This window comes from Lipotes vexillifer, unplaced genomic scaffold (genome assembly GCF_000442215.2).
Source record: "Lipotes vexillifer unplaced genomic scaffold, Lipotes_vexillifer_v1.1 scaffold100, whole genome shotgun sequence".
Taxonomy (NCBI): Eukaryota; Metazoa; Chordata; class Mammalia; order Artiodactyla; family Lipotidae; genus Lipotes; species Lipotes vexillifer.
Genome location: NW_006774075.1, coordinates 4,365,019 through 4,387,884, shown reverse-complemented (window position 1 = coordinate 4,387,884; position 22,866 = coordinate 4,365,019).

The following is a 22,866-nucleotide window of genomic DNA, read 5'->3' as shown; positions in this document are numbered from 1 at the left end:
ATATGAATATAAATGTTTATATAAATAAAAGTGTTTTCTTGTTATAATACTTTAGGATTTTGAGCAAGATTCTCTTGTTTCCTTAAAGAATTATTTGAAACAATACTGTCGCCATTATACCCAAAATAATGATGACTTGATCCTGGAGAGGACGTGTTTGCTGGTTGACCCTTGAGCTGGACCCAGACAACTGGAAACTCCTCACGCCCCTCCCTTGTCCTTGGAATTTACAAGTTGTCCACTGTTCCCACAGCTGCAGTTGTTTCAAGAATGCAGCCTTGAAAGAGTAATGTGTTGTTGAGACCATCTGGACAATATACGTGACTGAGCCCCATTAAGGCCTCTATATAAACTTTTAAGATTCTAGCCAGAAGGCATGGAGGTCTACTCATCTTGCGCCACCCACGACAAGCCTCGTATGTAAGTTCCATTGCTTACTGAATCTGGTACCACCAACCTGGAGCGGCTGCCTCTCTCTTCTGTCTCTCTTTGTCCTTCATAGAGGAATTCCAGAGGTTGTGAACCAACACTCAGTTAACCTCGGATATTTTTAAGAGACTAAAGGAAAGCACTCAGAGCTGCTACTCTCTGTTGAACCCAAGAGCTATTTAAATAAGCGAGAGATCAGAAACACGTGAACAGATGATGGCCCTTATTTTAACAAACCTTATAAAATAGTTCTGCCATTTTAGATATTTACCAGGATACATGACTATGCTCTCCTCACTCCAACCATCACCCTTTTTCTGCTCTATGTTGAGAATGATAACTTTATAAGGAAGAATGTTACATTTTCTGGCTTATATTCATGTGGAAAGCAGGATCATTGACCCAGAATCCTCAAAATATTCTGTGGCTGTGTTTGACAGCCAGGTCCTGAGATACAAAAATGAGTAACCCAACGAAAAAGAATACATGAATTACAATATATTTTACGTCTCACTTATCTGATTTTCTTTATCATTATATATAACATATATATGTTTATATACAAATATATCCATTGTAACATTAATTAATTGGTATTAATTTGGTTAACTTGCAATTTATTTACTTGTTATTCATATTATTCATATTGATATTAGGGTTACTTAATTTTTCAAATATTATTCCATATGCAAATTGAGTTCATTTGCCTTGGCTTAAACCCTCATCTGATGATCATTCTTAAAGATCTGCACCATTTACAATAGCCAGGACATGGAAGCAACCTAAACATTGCTAAACCTAAATGGAGGAATGGATAAAGATGTGGTACAAATATACAATGGAATATTACTCAGCCATAAAAAGAACAAAATAATGCCATTTGCGGTGACATGGTTGGACCTAGAGATTGTCATACTGAGTGAAGTAAGTCAGACAGAGAAAGACAAATATCATATGATATTTCTTATATGTGGAATCTAAAGAAATACTACAAATGAACCTATTTACAAAACAGAAGCGAGTCACAGATATAGAAAATAAACTTGTGGTCACCAGGCAGTGGGGGGGGGGGGAAGGGAAGGGAAAGGGAGGGATAAATTGGGAGATTGGTATTGACATATACACACAACTATATATATATAGAATAGAGAACTAATAAGAACCCACTGAATAGCACAGGGAACCCTATTCAAAACTCTGTAATGACCCATAGGGGAATAGAATCTAAAACAGAGTGGATATATGTATATGTATAACTGACTCACTTTGCTGTATGGCAGAAACTAACACAACACTGTAAATCAACTATACTCCAATAAAAAAAAATTTAAAAAAAAAGATTTCTGCTATCTTGCAAGAATGTATAGAACTGTTTCATCATTTAATTCCGACATAACTCTTAAGATACAAGGCATAGCAGCCTGAGTACTAATATTTAAAGGAAAGCAACACTTTGTATATATTATTTTATCTCTACAAAAATACTTTGAAGAATGAAAAAATGTTATTGCTATTTTTATAAATGAAAGCACAAGCTTAAGAGGGTTAAGTAACTGGTGCAATGACACATACCCATTGAACTGGCAAACTAGGATTAAATGGCAAATAAACCTGACTCAAAGCCATGTAATGCAAATATGTGCAGGCAAAAACTATTAAGCCATGTTACCTTATGTATCTTACTTTCCGCTGTAGACTCCAAGTAGCTTCAGTGCAGAAAACATTCATTTGCATATTTTCTTTCCCATAGAAATGAGTCCTTTTTAAAGCACAATAACTACCTACTGGCTTGAGTGATGATACTCCTCAAAGGCCAGTTTCAAATAACCTCTTAATTAAAATGTGTGTGTGTTTTATCTATTTACTCTATAATCCATTTTGCCTTATTTAATATCCACATTGTCTACTCATTTCATATATTTATTTATATGGTCCCTGATAATTTTTTCAAACTGCTTTATGTTTTGTGATTTGTCTTCTTACTTCAAGTTTAATGTCCTTGAGAAATAGGAGCCTGGTCATAGGGAATGAGCTTATGACTCAAAGTACTTTAGTAGCTTCCCATATATTTAATGTACTACATGCAACTATGCAAAGAAACGTGTATACTTTTAGAGTGAAATGGAAACATAACAATGAAAAAGCCAAATCTTGTTTTTATACATGCTAGAATTTGGGATAATTTTAGTTGCAAATCACCAAGACAACCACTCAAACTAGCCTAAATTTGAATGTAGTTTTGACCCATGTTACTAGAATGTTCCCATACAGTGACAGTGTCAAGCATGATTTGATATGAGTGCTCAGATGATATGGTCAGTACTCTGTTTTTGTCCATATTTTAGCTGCTATGTGATGGAACATGATGATGTAATGATGTAATGTTCTATTCTTTAACTTAAGGCACTTTCTTCTCCAATGGTGGCCAATCTGACAACTTCCTGTGTACACTGTATTATTTTAATTATTTCAACAACCCCCAAGGAGGGAGTACTTTTTATTCCTATTCCAATTAAAGTATCAGGACTTATACTAATTGAGTTGGATTGAACTATTTGGAGGCTATGCATATGTGGGACCAGGAGGTACATGGGAAATCTTTGTACCTGTCTCTTAATTTTGCTGTGAACCTAAAACTGCTCTAAAAAATAAAGCCTTAAAATTACATACATACATATATGTATACACACACACACACACACACACACACACACACACACTTGTATTTATACCTAATTATTCTTTTGAGTTTTATACTTCAAGATTTTCTTTTTCCACTGTGCATACACTTTACATGAATACACTCTAACTTTAAAAATAAGGAGAATTTTATAACTTGCACTATATCTTTACAGAATATAATGTGTAAGTATACTAACAAATGTTTAGATCAAGGAAAAAGTCTGCCCTGTGTTCCTTTTTATTGAATCTCGCTCTCACCCTAAAAACCACATATTGCAAAGTATATCATTCTAGCATCAACTAAAATCAAAATATTGATTTGTTGAAGGAAAAAATCACTGCAATTCATTCCAAGACCGAACTGCAACTGAGCCATTCACAAGGAACCAAGAAACCCTGGTGAAGGCTCAGGAAACATGGAGATTCTCTCCAAACAAAGTTCTCGTTAGTAATGATATTGAAAATGTTATAAGAGAGAAAGTTACAGCAACAGAAAGATGCTCATAAGCAAAACCAAGGCCACCAATTTATTCCAATGAAAGGTCTTTTTTCCCACTGCTTAGCCTTTCCTATTGAAGAGATTCTTTATAAATTTGAAAAGAGAAGTACTCAAAGGATGTGAATATTTTAATGAATGCTGCTTAAGTCACCTGAAGCAATATGCCACAACTTACTCCTGTGACCAACTGCTCAGATTGTAAACTCTTTGAAGGCAGGTCTCATCGCCTACACATCTTTATAACCTCATACAGAGCTTTCAGTGTTTTGTCCTTGCAGGCATACAACACATTTATTATCTGCTAAACTGAAAAGAAAACGGGGAGTGGAGGAGGTGATAGTACCCCAAAGGAAACTGTACTGGAATGGAACAATGTCTACTACAGATATTGGTGTCCAGGAAGAAAGAAATGGTTGTTTAAGGTTATGCAAATTTAGTAGTAATGCTAAATAGCTCCTCTTTCACTAAAACTATAGATTTCTTTCATTTTTCCTGCTCTAATGATTTTCCCCAGAAAAATGAGAAAGAAGTTCTTATTTTTTATGATTATGACAAAAGACAGTATAAAGTAAAATAGAAATAAACACACATTCATTCAGCTTTTCTAAGCTGAATCAGAACCTAATATATGCATAATATCTTAGTGGCATTTTGCAGTCAAATACAAATGTTGTGTGTGTGTATGTGTGTGTGTGTGTGTGTGTGTGTGTGTATATATATATATACATATACACACACACACACACACACACACACACACACACACACACATATATATGAGAACACAGATTATTTATGGTCATCAGTAACTTGAAAAGAATCACCTTTATAAAACAGACATTTTTTTTTACAGCAGGGCCAGAAAAGTCAATCTTGAATTCCCAAATAGCATACTCTACTCAAGATGTCATTGTAAAACATTAAGACAAGGGCTTCTCTGGTGGCGCAGTGGTTGAGAGTTCGCCTGCCAATGCAGAGGACACGGGGTTTATGCCCTGGTCTGGGAAGATCCCACATGCCGCGGAGCGGCTAGGCCCATGAGCCATGGCCGCTGACCCTGTGTGTCCGGAGCCTGTGCTCCGCAATGAGAGAGGCCAGAACAGTGAGAGGCCCACGTACCGCAAAAAAAATACAAAACATTAAGACAAAAGAGAGTGAGTTCAAATTTCTCTCTTCTAAACATTTCTGGGTTACAATCCAAATAATAGATTTTAATTACAATAAAATCAAAAGGTCTCAATAGTATGCTTCCAAAACTTTTTATTACATATAATTTCAAATAAAATATGAAAAACCAATATTTATTGAGCAGCTACCTGTATCTTATATCACTTACATACTTGATCTACTTTAATCTTCGCAACAAACTCAGGTAGAAAGAGTTAGTGTCTTATTTAATAAGAACCAAAGAGAGTAAGTAGCTTGTATTACAATGAGACGCTTGTGCTGTGGAAACTGGCTAGAGTGCTCTGCTGCAGAGCCCAGACTTGTGGACAAGAAGCACAAAGACCTCAGCATGTCACTGGAGTAATGGTGAGGGAGGTTACTGCTAGGTCTATTTCTTGGCTTCTGGACCTATGTCATCTGTGTGGGGAACACAACCATTTAAAGGTCTCTGTTCAGTGTGTATAGTGCATCCTATTCACAGAATATTTCTTCTGATCTGCTACAGTGGCTTTAACAGGCCATTCTAAAATCGTATCAGACTGGCACCTCTTAGATGGTGCATTATGCAATACGACCAGTGGATCCTAATATATGGACCCACTTTCATACCTCCTTCACACCTGGCAAGATGCTATACACATCAATGTCAGTGACCAGCAGCATAAACTTTCCCCAGTTATCCCAAGAGAAAAACCATACATCACTGGGATTGTTAAGCTTCTGTAAAACAGTCAGACAATATCTCCAAACCAGACATACTAAAGCTTGTGGACTCCTGGGAGAAGGAAAGAAAAAATGCTTTCTGTGGCCAGAAGCTGAGATGAAATGGTGTTAGGTACCAAAGTTTGCTCGAAGATGATTGCCTGATGATGTCATTTGATAAAAGATGAACAAGAGTATGGATTTACAATGTACTAAATGTCAATTGCTAAGATCTTAAAAAAGGCTGATTGCCTTAAAATGATAATGGAGTTCCCATTTTCTAAAGGAAAACTTAACTATTTGAACTCATGAATCAGTTGCTGTCCCAACTTTCTTTTCAACTCTTCTCACAGAACTGATTCATTTTTGCCTGGAAGAGAGGGATTCTTTTGTTGCTCTTAGTAGAGCAAACTCTTATACTGACCAGACTGCAAAATAGCAAAACTACTCTAAAACTATGTGTGGTGGAGTTTATCTGGAGCATTAAAGCAACCTGGTCAGCTCATTCAAAGCCCAGGTGATGGCTTCAGTACAATTATATATATACGCATATACACACATACATACACACACAAACACACAGGACATGACTTTTCTTTTTTAGCTAAATGATTTCCTATACATCAAAACACAAAAACAAACAAATTAAAAACAAATTTGCACAAAGAATCATTATTATGAAATATATTCCATTAGAATTTTGCAGTCAAAGCTGAAATCTCAGTAAATGTGTTTACTGCATGCATTGCAATATTCTTATCATTATCTGTTATTTTCTATGATGATTTGGTATTAAAGGGACTAAATTTCTCTCCTTTAAAAGCTATATATGTAATTTTATTAGAGAAAAAAGGGATAAATTTGGAATAAGAGTTTTTTTTTTTTATTCCCTCCCTGACCTATGAACTGCCAAGTCATATAAAGAACAGTCAGACACCAATTAAACTTGAGAGGAGTAGTAGTGTGCAATCCTCTTAATGGTGCTTATGCACAGAATACAGGCTATAGTCTAGCATTCCACAAGAATTCACACACACAGGATTTGTAAACTTTTCCTTGAGTGTATTTATTTTTATTTATTTTTATTTTTGGCTGTGTTGGGTCTTCGTTTCTGTGTGAGGGCTTTCTCTAGTTGTGGCAAGTGGGGGCCGCTCTTCATTGCGGTGCGCGGGCCTCTCACTATCGCGGTCTCTCTTGTTGCGGAGCACAAGGCTCCAGATGCGCAGGCTCAGTAGTTGTGGCTCACGGGCCTAGTTGCTCCGCGGCATGTGGGATCTTCCCAGACCAGGGCTCGAACCTGTGTCCCCTGCATTGGCAGGCAGATTCTCAACCACTGCACCACCAGGGAAGCCTTCCTTCAGTGTATTTAAAATGTCACTTGCCTAATTTTCTGAACTTTTCAACTTGCAAAAAAAAAAATGATTTATCGCATATTCTAGAGTTTATTTAAATGGCTTAAAGGTAGTCATCATTATAATTTTCAAAAGTAAATATAAACACTGCTGTTTTTATGACCACTTAATTTTCATGTTTGTAATTTAAAATTAGCAATTACATCTAAACAAAATAATTATATCTATTAAAACTTTGAAGTATATGTGTGTGTTATGTTTGTGTATATATATACAACTTAAATTCTCTCTCTTCTTAGCAACATCCCTTGATCTGATACTTTCTATTTCTATTATCTTTAAATGTGTTTTTAAAAGAAAATTATGTTTCAATGATATTATGCACAAATACAAAAATGGTTGTTAAAGCTATACAGTTGCAGATGTATAACACTTTAAAATTTCAGAGCATTTTACATTATAGCAGAATAACAGATATGACACACATGACAATGATAATGATGACGACAATGATCTTACAGTTGAGAAAGCATTCTCAGAAAGTTTAAGTGACTTGGAAAAGTTTACAAGCAATATTTTATAAAGTGAAATTAAGAGCTAGTTTAACTTCAAAATCACAATATATTTTCTTGGCAAAATAAAAGGACTAAATATATAAATAATCCATTTTTATTGTCCATGCCATGGAGCCATGTTTTAATGATTTTGTTTGTTTGAGGGGGCACAGATTTGTGGTAAATCGATTGAAGCTCATTAATTCTGGATTTAGAAGAGATTGTTACAGAGGACTGGAAATCTTGTCACGCTAGGTTATGACTACAGAAGTGGAATGAGCTTGGCTCAAAGAAGCCTAGGGTAGACATGACAGCTGTGGACATTTGATAGAATGTCAGAGCAAAGAGTTATTATAAGTTTTGCTTCCTTGAGGAAAAGTAACAAATGGGTAGAAATTACCTAGAAAGAAACTGTGTCTCAAAATGAGGGACTGTCTCATAATTAGAAGAATCTGACAGTGGAGCTGTCTTACCCAAAAGGCATTCTATAATGCAGCAGGAGACTTTTCAAGCTAAAACTGCGTGGGCCTCTGGCAAAGACTTTAAAAAGGGGGGCGCTGCTCTGTCGAAGAGGAAGATTGGATTTGGGGGCTCCTGTGGGGTTACCCAAGCAAATTTTTAGAATCACAGAATGAGAAAATCTTAGAGATGAAAGAAACCTTGGATAATACACTCATGTTCCTCTCATTTAAAGATGAGAAACTAGAACACAGAAGTTAGTCTGTCTACTTAATATCATGAAGCAGAATTTAATTAGAAAAATCATTAATACTCATTGAACGGAAAAAAAATGATTCAGATTTCTCAAGTCAATTTAACCAACAATCTAATGATTGTCAAGTTACTTCAGGAAAACAAGCCTTTTTATTGCGATGCTGTTCGCCAATGCTATGTGGTTTTTACTGAGAAACTGATGCAGCTAAGAAATAATTGTCTCAATTCATACCATCCCCTTGGCAAAGGTTTATTTTACATTTGCCTTGGTTCATTTAGTCAAATCTGTAACATTCACCAAACCTAACAGTAAAGAGGAGAGCTGCCAGTATGACTTAGAATCTAATAAACACAAGAAACATAACTGCAGCCAGGCAGAGGCCAACTCATCAGTTTTTGAAAATTTCTTGGTAGAAAAGACCCATGGAATGAAGTTATGAAAAGGACATAAAAATATGCATTCATCCAACCCTAGCATTAATTAATTCACTCATCAAATATTTATCGAGTCCCTACTATGTGCCACACCAGGCATTTTTCTTTGCATACGTTTGTACATTTATATTAATTTAGTACAACAAAGGTCATTTCTTGATCTCTAATCAGCAATTATTACAGTAAAGATAAGAAGTGACTCATTCTCTATTCTAAAACTCACGCTATTGAATTTCATAGGAAAACCCCAACAGAACAGTATATTTTTGATAGACCTAATCTATACTCTAAATATTTGCATGCCACTCAGATCAGCAGCCATCACCAATGTCTCAGCATATTCTGGGTTTTGGGGAGTCAATAAATCTATTTCTAGTTTTTGAGAATTCAATAAATCTATTTAAATCTATCAATATTTACATAAAAGGGTAAAATACATTATTTCAAATAAGGGAAAAATACTGAATCAACATTTTCTACGCCTGTATTCTGTATCATATTCTGTAGAGGAAAACCTCATATACAATATTCTATTTAATTCTCAACACAGCTGTAACAGGGTTGGTAGACCTATTTTACAGATAAGAACACTGATCCTCAGGAAGTTTATATGATTGGTATATGCTGGAATCTCAACATGTCTTCCAACTACAAATCCATTTTTTTTCTACTAAATAAAGCAACTGCTGGAAAAAATAAGAAAACAACAAAGATACTGAGAAGAAAATTTAGTTGAACCCATTACACCTTAAATAATCTCATTAAAACCCCACAAACGCACAAAAAATTAAAGGAGAAATAGTATGCTCATTATACATATATGAAAACTGAAGTTTAAGCAAGAGTTAATTATTCAAGTCCACACAGCTAAAAACCAGTCAAGCCTAACTTCAAATCTACATCATCCTGACTTCCAAGCCAGTGATCATAAACGAATACTCTGAACCTCATGCTTTACTCCAAGATTCTGGCTTTTCCACTTCTGATTCTGGTGAAGATTGAAGGTTCCCTAGATCTATATCTGTTGAAAACTTCCTTCCATAGCTATAAAACCCCACATTTTTACCTAGCATTGACCTTCCAAAAAAATACTACATATTCCAAACTCCCTTGGAATTAGGTGTTACTTTGTAAATATGCTTATTCCAGGAAGATGTAAGTAAAATGCGTGTGGCCTTTTTTAGACAACCTCAAAAGAGAGTTTGTGTGAGTCCTTTACCTATGTTTCCTTCGTATCTTCCTCCACGTTGGTACCTGGAATGCAGATGTGATGGCTGACATTCCACCAACCATTTTAAAACACTGGAACAAGTCAGAAAGAGAAAGACAAATACAACATGATATCACTTATATGTGGAATATGAAATACGGCACAAATGAACCTATCTACAAAACAGAAGCAGACTCACACACGTAGAGAAGACTTGTTGTTGCCAAGGATGGTGTGGGGAGGGAGAGGGATGGTCTGGGAGTTTGAGCTTAGTAGATACAAACTATTACATTTAGAATAGATAAACAACAAGGTCCTACTGTATAGCACAGGGAACTATATCCAATCTCCTGGGAAAAACCATAATGGAAAAGAATATAAAAAAAGAATGCATGTATGTGTATAACTGATTCACTTTGCTGTACAGCAGAAATTAGCACAACACTGCAAATCAACTATGCTTCTATTAAAAAATAAATAAGGGGGCTTCCCTGGTGGCGCAGTGGTTGAGAGTCCGCCTACCGATGCAGGGGACATGGGTTCGAGCCCTGGTCTGGGAAGATCCCGCATGCCACGGAGCGGCTAGGCCCATGAGCCACAAGTACTGAGCCTGAGCGTCTGGAGCCTGTGCTCCGCAACGGGAGAGGCCGCGATGGTGAGAGGCCCGCGCACCGCCATGAAGAGTGGCCCCCACTTGCCACAACTAGAGAGAGCCCTCGCACAGAAACGAAGATGCAACACAGCAAAAATAAATAAATAAAATTAAAATTAAAATTAAAAATCTAAGAAAAAATAATAATAATAAATAAATAAATAAATAAGTAAAAGAATTTACTGACCAAAAAGGAAGAAAACACAGGAACAAGAGCCACACATTAGGAACAATGGAATAGAAAGAAGAAAATGGCCTAAGACCTGGAAACATCTGTCATACTCCCAAAGCAACCCTGGACTGCCTTCCCCTGCCATCTTTTAAAAAAGAGAACAAAGATGTGCATTCACTTTTATTTTTTTTTCTTTTGACTATATGCAACTGAACTTAATTTAAATCATACAATACTATTACAAACTGGTAATACATGAAAATCAATGTTTGCATCCATTTCAATTCACTAAACATTCACTGAAGAACCACCGGGTAAACACTGCTGCTGTCAACACTATAGGAAGTAGAGAAAAGCATTAGCTCATTATAGAAAGGAATAAATCTTTGAAGGTGAAAACAACTAGTGATTATCTAAAATATAGCAGTACTGAAGAATGGCAATGATAATAAAAACCTCACCAGTAAAACTGGTAGAAATCATAGAGGGCAGCTATTTTAAACGCTTTACTTTAAACAAATTTGTGTATTAACAAATAGAAATTAAAACATGTTTAATAAATTATAAAGGTGCTTTCAGGAAAGCCAACAACTGTGGCTAGCTCTGACCAGGTAGAGAGTTGGAGAGTAAGGATTAAATCCTATAGGTAGCACATGAAGACAAGTATTCAGAAGGAACAATCTTATTAATCTGGGATCAGCTCACACTGACTTCCCCTTAGTGAAATTTAGGAGTAATAAGTGTCCAGAAGATTCCTTGATTTAATTTACTTAGTTCTTAGAATTATGAACATTGGGCTTCCCTGGTGGCGCAGTGGTTGAGAGTCCGCCTGCCGATGCAGGGGACACGGGTTCGTGCCCCAATCTGGGAAGATCCCACATGCCGCAGAGCGGCTGGGCCCGTGAGCCATGGCCGCTGAGCCTGCACGTCCGGAGCCTGTGCTCCGCAACGGGAGAGGCCGCAACAGTGAGAGGACTGCGTACCACAAAAAAAAAAAAGAATTATGAACATTAATGGGTGCTTCTGTGGAAAAACAATAAAGTCAAACTGATGTCATCATCTAAAGTTTAGATACTTCTATCATGCTGTTGACTACTTGACGCTGAGATGTGTGCTCTATTATTTATATGTATGTAATTTATATAATAAATATAATCAACAAATATATCTATAGATAGCTGTGTGTGTATATATATATATATATATATATATATATATATACACACACACATACATACATAAAATCTCTATTAGAAGTGGAAAGTAGTTAGCAAGTAGTTTGAAAGTATTTTTTCCTTGCGTTATGCGGGCCTCTCACTGTTGTGGCCTCTCCCATTTGCGGAGCACAGGCTCCGGACGCGCAGGCTCAGTGGCCATGGCTCACGGGCCCAGCCGCTCCGCGGCATGTGGGATCTTCCCGAAACGGGGCACGAACCCGCGTCTCCTGCATCGGCAGGCGGACTCTCAAGCACTGCGCCACCAGGGAAGCCCTACTTCTTTTTAATACCTCACAAATGTAACAAGGTATAGCACAGAGGATACATTTATGCCTTCACGTTCATTCATTCAACTTATGCTTAGGAGGTCTGACAAGCTCCCTTGTGCAGAGATGTTATTGCTACCAAGTATCCATGTTTTCCTTAACTTCTCAGTTATGCCTTTAGGTTGAAATTTATGGGACTGAGTACTCAAAAATAGGGTTTGATGAACGTAATGAAAGCCACTTTTATAAAAAATCCAAAAGTATCTCATATGAACCTCAAGTTTTCTCTTTCCTTGTTGTGGTGACCATAGAGGACACACAGCTCCAAGACAGAGAGCCAACTGTTTTACAACCAGATATGAGCAAGAAGTAAACCTTTATTATGGTAATCAATTAAGATTTCAGGTTTCCTTTATTACAGTACCAAATGACAGTTTGCTCTGAGTACTGTAATCAGTCCTTGAAGATCAGCGCTGCTTTAAAAACTAAAACATGTAGCACTGAATGAGTGCTCAGGCTACAGTTGGGCAACAGATATTGGCAGACAGAAAACCGTTGTCTGTGGGGAGCTGTGGACAGATATCTGGAAAACCCACTGACTGTTCTAAATGAGGAGACAAGCCATGGGCTTTCTGGGACAGGAGATCTAGAGGAAGGGTATCAAATAACAGAATGCTGTACTGTGTTTTGGCTGCATTTGGCAAGACCCTGAAGAAAACACATAAGATCAGAAAATGCTGTCTTGAGTACAAGCTGAAATAGAAGGAAATAAAGAGAGAACTGAAGACAGAGATTTAGGGCCTTGAAGGAAAGAGAACTCCCATACCTGGCTAGAAGGCATATAATTTACTACAACCACCTTGGGGAACTGGCAACATTTTATAAAACCGAATATCCATACATTTATGATTCAGCATTTCCACTCTCAAGTATGCACAAAAGGAAATATGTACATATAACAGAGTCAGTTATACATACACATATGTCCCCATATCTCCTCCCTCTTGTGTTTCCCTCCCTTCCACCCTCCCTATCCCACCCCTCTAGGTGGTCACAAAGCACCAAGCTGATCTCCCTGTGCTATGCGGCTGCTTCCCACTAGCTATTTTACATTTGGTAGTGTATATATGTCCATGCCACTCTCTCACTTTGTCACAGCTTACCCTTCCCCCTCCCCATATCCTCAAGTCCATTCTCTAGTAGGTCTGTGTCTTTATTCCCGTCTTGCCCCTCGGTTCTTCATGACCTTTTTTTTTTTAGATTCCATATATATGTGTTAGCATACGGTATTTGTTTTTCTCTTTCTGACTTACCTCACTCTGTATGACAGACTCTAGGTCCAACCACCTCACTACAAATAACTCAATTTTGCTTCCTTTTATGGCTGAGTAATATTCCATTGTATATATGTGCCACATCTTCTTTATCCATTCATCTGTTGATGGACACTTAGGTTGCTTCCATGTCCTGGCTATTGTAAATAGAGCTGCAATGAACATTGTGGTACATGACTCTTTTTGAATTATGGATTTCTCAGGGTATATGCCCAGTAGTGGGGTTGCTGGGTCGTATGGTAGTTCTATTTTTAGTTTTATAAGGAACCTCCATACTGTTCTCCATAGTGGCTGTATCAATTTACATTCCCACCAACAGTGCCAGAGTGTTCCCTTTTCTTCACACCCTCTCCAGCATTTATTGTTTTTAGATTTTTTGATGAGGAGGATTGAATTTGTCAACACTTCATTTTTTTTAGAGCAAGTAAAGGTATACAGCACAATTGCGGGGGTGGGGTTACAGAGATTTCCCATACACACCTTGCCCCTGCACATACGTAGCGCTGTTCATTATCAACATCTCCCACTAGAGTGGCTCATTAGTTACGACTCAGGAATCTACATTGGCCCAACATAAAACTGTCTTCCAAAGTGGCTGTACCCTTTGCATTTCTACCAGCAGTGAATGAGAGTTCCTGTTGCTCCACATCCTCACCGGCATTTGGTGTTGTCAGTGTTCTGGATTGTGGCCATTCTAATAGATGTGTAGTGATTTCTCCACTGTTTTAATTTGTATTTCCCTGCATATTATTAAGCATGCATACTCAAATATATTATGGCTATCATTATTTTGAACAAACATCTGTTAGATAAGTTAAGAATAAGAGAATAAGTTTTTATTTTGCTTTCACTTATCCCTTCTTTGTATCTCTTCCTTAACTTAAGTAAATTTGAGTTTCTGACATACCTTATTTTCCTTCTTTCCAAAGAACTTCATTTAACATTTCTTTCAAGGCAGGTTTACTGGAAACAAATTTTCTGAATTTTTGTTGTCTGAGGAAGTCTACTTCTTCACTTTTGAAGGGTAATTTAGCAGGAATTCTAGGTTGGTGACTTTTCCCCTCAACACTTCAAATATTTCACTGTACTGTCTTCTTGTTTGCATGGTTTCTGAGAAGTAGAATTCTTATCTTTGTTGCCCTATAAATAAGGCAGTTATTTTTCTGGCTTCTTTTAGGAATTTTTCCTGTATCTTTGATTTTTTTTATAGTTTGAAAATATGTTTCTGTACAGCTGTTTACTTTTTAGGACAGAGTGGCAACTTCCAAACTCCTTACACGGGCAACCAGAATCCTTGACTAATGTTTCAGGATGTTAAACTCATCCTAAATCTGGGCTAGCTTTCTTGACTTGCCTCAAAAATAAAATATGGAATGAGTGCGTTCTGATGCCCAGTCTCTAGAAAGCTGCTGTTTCTACTTGGGCTTTTTAGAAGTTTCATCTTTGGGGTCCTGAACAGCTGTATAAGAACTCCAACTTCCCTGAGTCCATCATGCTATGAGGAAGCTCAAGCTAGCTTCCTCATGGAGAGACTATATGGAGAAAGATAGAGAAAGACGCTTGGCTAGTCCCTGGATTTTCCAGCTCCTTGGCATTTGAGCCATCTCATCTGAGTCATCAGGCATCACAGAAAAGAGATAAGCTATCATTGCCATGTTTAAACTAAATTCCTGTTTCACAGAATTATGAGACAGAAAATGAACTTGTAAGATACTTAGCTTTGGAATATTCTTTTAGATAGCAATAGATAAGTGGAAAAGATGCATTACAGTATAAATACAAATTTAATATAAATATGCATATGTGTGTTACACATCCTCATATGAGGTGAAAAGCAAAATGGACTTTAGAAAGAAAGGGTCATAGGAGTATAACTGCAGTGCTAAAGAAAATACAAAAAAGAAGAAATTGCTACTGGGAGAGGAAATATTCCTAGCATGTAAGTACATGGAAACAACTGCTGAATCCATCTGATTCACCACTGTAAATGCTGTACCTGTTACACGACAGATGCCTATGAATGACGGCTAAATCAATAGACAGAATAAACAAATACTGTTGTATTTTGCAAGAATCTTGAAAGGCTGGGTTTGCTTATTAAAGAGTGATGGAAGCAGACAGCAGTTGAAAATTCTATGCTAGTGAACAGCAAAATCATCATAAACCAGAGGGAACTTTGTATGGAGCCCACAAAGGAGAATAAAGGGCAATGTGATACATGTCATGGTGTAAGGACAGTGAGAGAGGGTCCAGAAAGAGTCAGCTATGGTTGGCAAGCAGACCCAAAAGAGTTCATCCTTCATTTAACAGGCATTGAAAAAGAATACAGTTTCTTTCTTTATACAATGTAGTAGTAGTATAAACACTTTTTGTTAGGAAGATGAATGTAGCAGAGGAAGATGGGACAGACTGGCAAATCATTTGCAAATATCAGAAGTCAAGAGATAAGTTGTAAGCAGCAATGTGAGAAGTCCGGTTATAAACAAGTGTGCTTAGCAACCAGTATCCATTGCTGAGGTATATTCACAAGCCCCTTTATTTAATAATGCTGAAATAGAAAAGATTTGATAGCATCTCATGTCCTTTGCAAATATACAACTCTAGAGCTATCTGATAATTCGTAACATGACTCATTATGCTAATACTTAATGTAGCACTGAAATGTGTGGGCATTCCCTCAGTGTACCACATGCTAGTAAAACTGGCAATATAGCATCTGTGTAGCGCTTTCTCCTTCCAGGGAAAATGTGGGCATTTCTGCAGCAACAAAAATAAATTGAGAGCTTTATTTATGAGTGTGAGTATGCTATAGGTTTCAACAGGAGGAAGATGACTACCTATACTGTCATCTCTGCTGTTCTGTATGCTATATTAAGCCACATATGTAATGAGGAGTGGAACAATAATTAAATCACTGGAGTGTCATTTTTCTCTCTGTAGCACTGCTTCTGTGGGCAAACTAGCAAGAAAAGCCTATTCTGAGGCTCCAGGCAGCTTATTTTTTTTTCCTTCCAAGATCATGATTTGCAGCATCTGGGACTATGATTTAAGGCATATCATATTTTTCATATTTCATAAATGAAATATATCATCAAGTAACTAAAATGTGTAAACTAGAGGGTACACAACCTGAAGCAGCACAGTTTTCTAATTTTTAAAATGGCATCAGAGAGGGGCATCCTAATTTTCATCAACAGAGATACAGAAAAAGAGGTTGGCGATATTAGGTTAATATGGAATCCTTATTTCATTTTAAATATATTGATATGAGTGTGTGTTTTTTAAAAACTAGGTTCTGGTAGGTATTCACAAAATCTCTAATAACAATTTTAGAATATCCTTTAAAAATGGAAAAAATACGTGTAGAAGGAAAACACATTCCAGTGTTTATATGAAAATGAATATAACAATTAGACTGACATTTTAACATGGTAGAGTCCTCCAGAAAAATATACAGAGTTAGGGATCCTCAATTTTAAAACTGCAACAGAGACAGAGAGAGGGAGAGAGAGAGAGAGAGAGCAAACAACCATATTTTGAGGGGAAAACTAATACCTGCCAAGGAAGAACATGTAAATAATAGATCAATAGTACTGAGTAGTTAGAAAGGATCAAACTTTGTTTCTTTTTTCTAAATCAATTACTTGTTACTGTTTTCTTTTCAAAGTCTTGCTTTGGAATCTGTCATTTAGAGAGCCTGTACTTGACAGTCTGTAACACACAAATGCCAGGAGTACATAAACTCCTATGTGCATAATCTATTTTTATAACCAGAGCTGTTTTCTACACAGATACATGATACCCACATGGCCTCAGTCACAAATACCTGCACATATATAATACATGAAAAAAAATAAATTAAATTTGCTTCTCCTCTCACTTTCTCCTTTTTTTGCTTTTATACTTTTTTTAACAGCTCCAGGAGCTTGACCTCTTACTTCGTTTATCTCTTTCCAGTTCTCTTTTGTTTCTGTTTTGGCATGTTTTTCCTTTTTAGTAGAAGAAAGAATATTGCACAGCTGTCCTAGAGGCACTTTTTATTGTTGTTGTTTTAAAAAATCTTTCCTGCATTGATGGCAGCACTTATTAACCTTTTCCTCCTCCTGGTCTCAATGGTTCTCTTTCTCTTCTCTGCTCACCAATGAAAACCTGTAGGTGGTAAAACTATTTCTTTCTTCCAGGTGTCTGTGCTCCATTGGGAATTAGCAAAAGTGCTGCGTTTTATGCTGATCTCCCCTGTGCAAAGGGTGGGTGGGGGGGGAATATATCAGTGGAATCAAGTTTGCCCTGAAGAGCCAATACATGTTGAAGCAGCTTTCAAATTCTAGGTCAGCAGTGAACAGCAGAGAGAGCCTTCTTTATAAAGAAGTCTCATCTTCTGCCTAATTATTCTGAGTTTCAAGAAGGAGCTGCTGTCAAACCACTTGGTTAAAGTAGTTCGGTTTAATGAATTTCATGTCTGCGGTTGTGTCTGGGCTTCTAATGTTTTCCAAGCCTGTACCAACTGTCTAGGCAGTTGTCTTTTCTGAATAATGCCCATGTGGTAAAAGCTGGGCACAGACGCAATTCCTGCCTCACATGTGAGAGTTTCTCCACTTCTCTAATTCTGATTGTAAAGTCACCATCCCCATGGTCAGAGTCATGGTAGACTTATTTTCCTTGCTGAGGTTTGAGACAGTAACCTATGTTTTATTCATGCCTAGAACAAGAGAAAATTAGTGGATGGTACGTGTGAGGAGTGGCTGTAGAATACAGGGAGAGGATCACAGAATTTGTGTGAGCAGAAATTGATTTTGCTCCATTCTAGCACTTACGGGAACATCTGTTAAACTACTAATGGTTTTCAAACTCAGTTTCCTTACCTATAAAATGAGAAAACTAACTATTCTTACATCCTGAGATTTTTGTGCAGATTAAATATTATAATACATGTAAAAGACATACTACTGGAACATAATAAACATTCAGTATGTATTATTTGCTATTATCACCTTTCCATAATTATGATTATCATGTATAGAATCCCTTAGAATATTAGAACATTAAAAGCACTATGATTGGGCTTCCCTGGTGGCGCAGTGGTTGAGAGTCCGCCTGCCAATGCAGGGGACATGGGTTCGGGCCCCAGTCTGGGAGGATCCCATGTGCCGCGGAGCAGCTGGGCCCGTGAGCCATGGCTGCTGAGCCTGCGCGTCCGGGGCCTGTGCTCTGCAGCGGGAGAGGCCACAGCGGTTGAGAGGCCCGCGTACCGCAAAATAAAAAAAAAAAAAAAAAACACTATGATTATCTTGTCACAGACGATATTTATTCATAAAACTGAGAACATGCAAAGATAAATGACTAGAACAAGATCACACAGTTAGTTGGTGGAAAAGTTACACCAAAATCTCAGGGCCCCTGTTTTCTTCTTTGGTGATCTGCCTGAAGAATTTAAATAAAACAATGTATTTCATGCACAGGGTTAAGCTTAAGTCAATCAAGCAGTAAATATTCATTATTTGACTGATTGATTGACCCATTCACCCTGACAAAATGACCATGTTAACTAATCACTTGGTTACAATATTCAAGTACATTAATTGTGAGGAAGATTAAAGATGACTCAAAGTCACAGAGCACAATAATCAAGTAGCTGATTCAGTCAAGTTTGATGACGAATTTTGCACTCTAATTTTGTCTCAACACACAAATCAACATGGTAAAAAAAGATTGACCTTTAAGTATTTACTTTGAAGACAACTAGTTAAACTCAAGCAAATAACTGAACTGTCAATTAGAAACCCACTGATTTCTAAATAACCCACTGGTTAAACAAACTCATTAATTTTCTCCTCTTAATTTGTTGTGTGTATATACAATGGTTGTATGTGAATATGTGTATGTGTGCAGAAGTGCATGCCTTCTATCTCCTCGATTGGGTTGCATCTATAGGACATATAATGTCTTATAAAAATAACAGAAATAATTCTACCTGACGTATCTGGGAAATGGCATTGCTGATCAATGACCAATTAATTATACGTAATCACAGTGTCTTTTCTCTATGACTTTGCCCTTGCAATTTCTCTTAAGAGCTTATGAAACATATTTAGAAATAAATGCCAAATTCTAGTATACTCTAAGTCTAGCTCTTCTAATGCCCAAGTAAATAGATTAATAGGTAGATAGCCAAACAAATGAACTCCAGTCTTCTACCTTGTGGTTGGATGTGTATTGAAAACAAGAAACTCTCACGTACTTTAAAATTTCCTTCCTATTACCAATAAAAACAATCATAACTGTTGCATCTCCATCTCTATAACCCCTCAGTTTATATGCTTGTTCCTATACCACACTGCCTCTCGTGTCCTCATGGAAAGTTGGGACCAAAAAAAAAAGAACTTGGGGGTCACTGAGTAAGTGGAAATATGGCCCTGGGACTTCAAGCTCTAACTGCATGCAATTTATAAGCAGTTTGATAATCAGGTAACTGAAATACAGACAAGGTTCCCAGAGTAAGCTCCTTCTATTCTTGTTACTCAGAACTAAACTAACTGAACATCCCTTTCTGCACCTCTAAATGTACTTTCTGACTGTTCCTGGACAGTGTACAATTTTTAGTATCATTCAAAAATGTCACAAAGAATAAAGAACAAAAAGCCTCAATTTTCCCTCATAACTGTCTAAATTGGGGACAGGATCTTCCAGCTCATCAACACCAATCTTTCCCAGCCTTTCACCTCCCACCTAAACACCCCACAAAAAATATTTCCAGACTGTGATGATCCTTTTTGAGAACATCACTGGTTTAAATGAGGACACTGTACAGGCATGGAACATGAAAGCTTGCATTTCCATAGAACTATGTTTATCTCATTTTCATTGTTTCAGTAGAGGTAAATTACTGTATGCTCCTAATAGATACCTTCAAGTATTTTTTCTTTAAAAAAACTATAATTTCTATTAATCTATTAATGGTGGAGCTATTAGCATGGTGGTGAACTCTGTGGACTTTAAAGTGAACTAACCCTGTTGTCAGATTTTTGCTTCACCACTCTATGGCTGATTAAACTTACCCTCACTGTGCCTAGTTTCCTTGTCTGTTTCGTATAATTACAATGCCTCCTCCACAGTCTTGTTCATTTCAATCACTCATTCCACAAATTATTTATTTATTATGTGCCAATGGTCAGTCTCCGTCCACACAGAACTAATCTAGTAACTTAGTACAAGGACTGAATTTATATATATACACACTACTTATTAATGTAATAGCTGCCCCCTAGCAGGCTCTCACTAGTAATTACTAAAGTTACTATACTGAAAGTCAATTTAGGTACCACTCTGCTTGGCTCTTTGTTATCTCTTTAATCCTCAAACTGAGCCTATACAAATATTTTTATGCCTGTTTTACAGACTGGAAAACTGAAGTTCAGAGAAATCACTTCACTAAAGTTATACCAAAAAAAAATTGGAGTCAGCCTTCAAACTCAGGTCTGTTTAACATCATACAAGTTATAACAGAATTCATTTCATCTAAAAAGAAGGTAATAGGCATGTGGGAAAACAAGGTAAACTCCATATTTAGCCAAAGCAAACATACTTGCTTCCACTCAATGAATACAGTCTACTAGAACCTCTCTTCTTTAGCCTCTGAACACTTAAGTGGACCTGTTTAACCTGTGATAGTTACCATATTGTTTTACCTATAAATATATAATATGATAAAAAACTCTAGCTGGTGATTTTATTGATGCCAATGAATACCTCATTATTATATCCATGAATAATCATGGATATTAGAATATATATATAATATATATATATAATATATATAATGTTTATTATTCATGAAGTAATGTTATGCTGATATACATGATTAAAATGCATTAAAATAATGTGTAATTATAAAATTCTTAAGTATTTATGTACAATTTAAATCTGACTAATGAAACAATATGAAAAACATCATCAGTGAAATGAATCCCTTAAACATTGGCAAGACTTTAAAGAGTTTGACTTACAAGGTGTAGTGTCTTTCAGCCCCATTGTACTGGCAGGCTGAACCCAGCCAATGAGCCAAATAACCATTATCTTGTAATACCAATTAAATCACATATACATTTATTTTAATGTTTCATTTATATAAACATAACACACTGTTGACTTCATGGATGTTTTATCTTAGACAATGTTATTATGAACTCGGTCATAATATTTCAATTAAAAATAATGTATTTAGATAGGCTCTTTATCTTCTCACCACCCAAACTACTTGTCTTTCTGCACCTGGTCCCATATTTGGTTTTACTTTGGGTTACTATGTGGGAAATGCCCCATTTCTTCTCAAAACCAACTCACCTCTTACGTTCTGGGCCTCATTCAATCTAACTGAGTATCTAGAAGATCCAACTTCTATAATTCTATCTGCTTTTTCATCATTCTCTCTTTCTACAGGACCTTCTAATTACGATACACATTTTATTATTTCCGACCTTGAAAAAACATCATCATCTTTAACTTAAGGTTGACAGATTTAGCAAACAGAAATAGAGCAATAAGTATGGGACATACTCAGTATATAAATAATTAACAGACAATAAATACTTGAGTCAGTATGCCCCATAATTATTCTAAAAAAGCTGTTTATTTGAAATTCAAATTTAAACTTGTTATCCTGTACTTTACCTGGTTAACCATACTAACTGCCATTCACAGTGTTTAGTGCAAGCTTAGTGCAGTTGGTTTTTCATTTTTGTAATGCAAGTGCCTGATTTTCATGGTTGAGGCATCCACTTCAAAGATGGCAATCTCCAATAAATACACTGCCAGACAAAGAGCCAGGCTGCCTACCCCACCAGCCTCCTTTATTCTAGAGATCTTGGTTGGTTTCCATAATGGACCCTTTGGTCCACTTGTTGTTGTTGTTGTTGTTATCTCCCCATGCTTTAAATTCCCCTCTTATGTTTTAAATTCACCAACAAACAGTGAGCCTGGGAACCCTCAACCCCAATAAATGCAGAACTCCAGGCCAACACTCTTGTTTGTGTTATCCCCCCTTCCCCCAGTCTCCCTCCCCAACTTTCTCTCCCCCATCTCACTGTGTGGCCCCAAGTGTCCCATGTAATCTCCAGGAACTGTAAGTAATAAACCTTGTCTTTCCACGGCTTTCTGATAGTTATTGCTGAAGGGTGTCTTGCCATCATAAGAACCACAAGGGCTGATCCAGCCACAACATTGGTTATCAATAGCCTGAGTCTGGCACACAACACAGACTCGGTGGGGGGAAACCTTCTCGGGGGGGAAAAAAAAATAAAAGGTATTTTACTGTTATCTCCACTCCTTCACCTCACATTTTCTCTGCAAACCTCTCTGAACAGACCTTATTCTCAAACATTCCAATGAAACAACTTTTCTCAAGACCACCAATTACATGAACACAGTCAAATCCAGTTGTCGCCTTTCTGTTCACACTTTATTTAGAGTTTGTGCAGCATTCAAT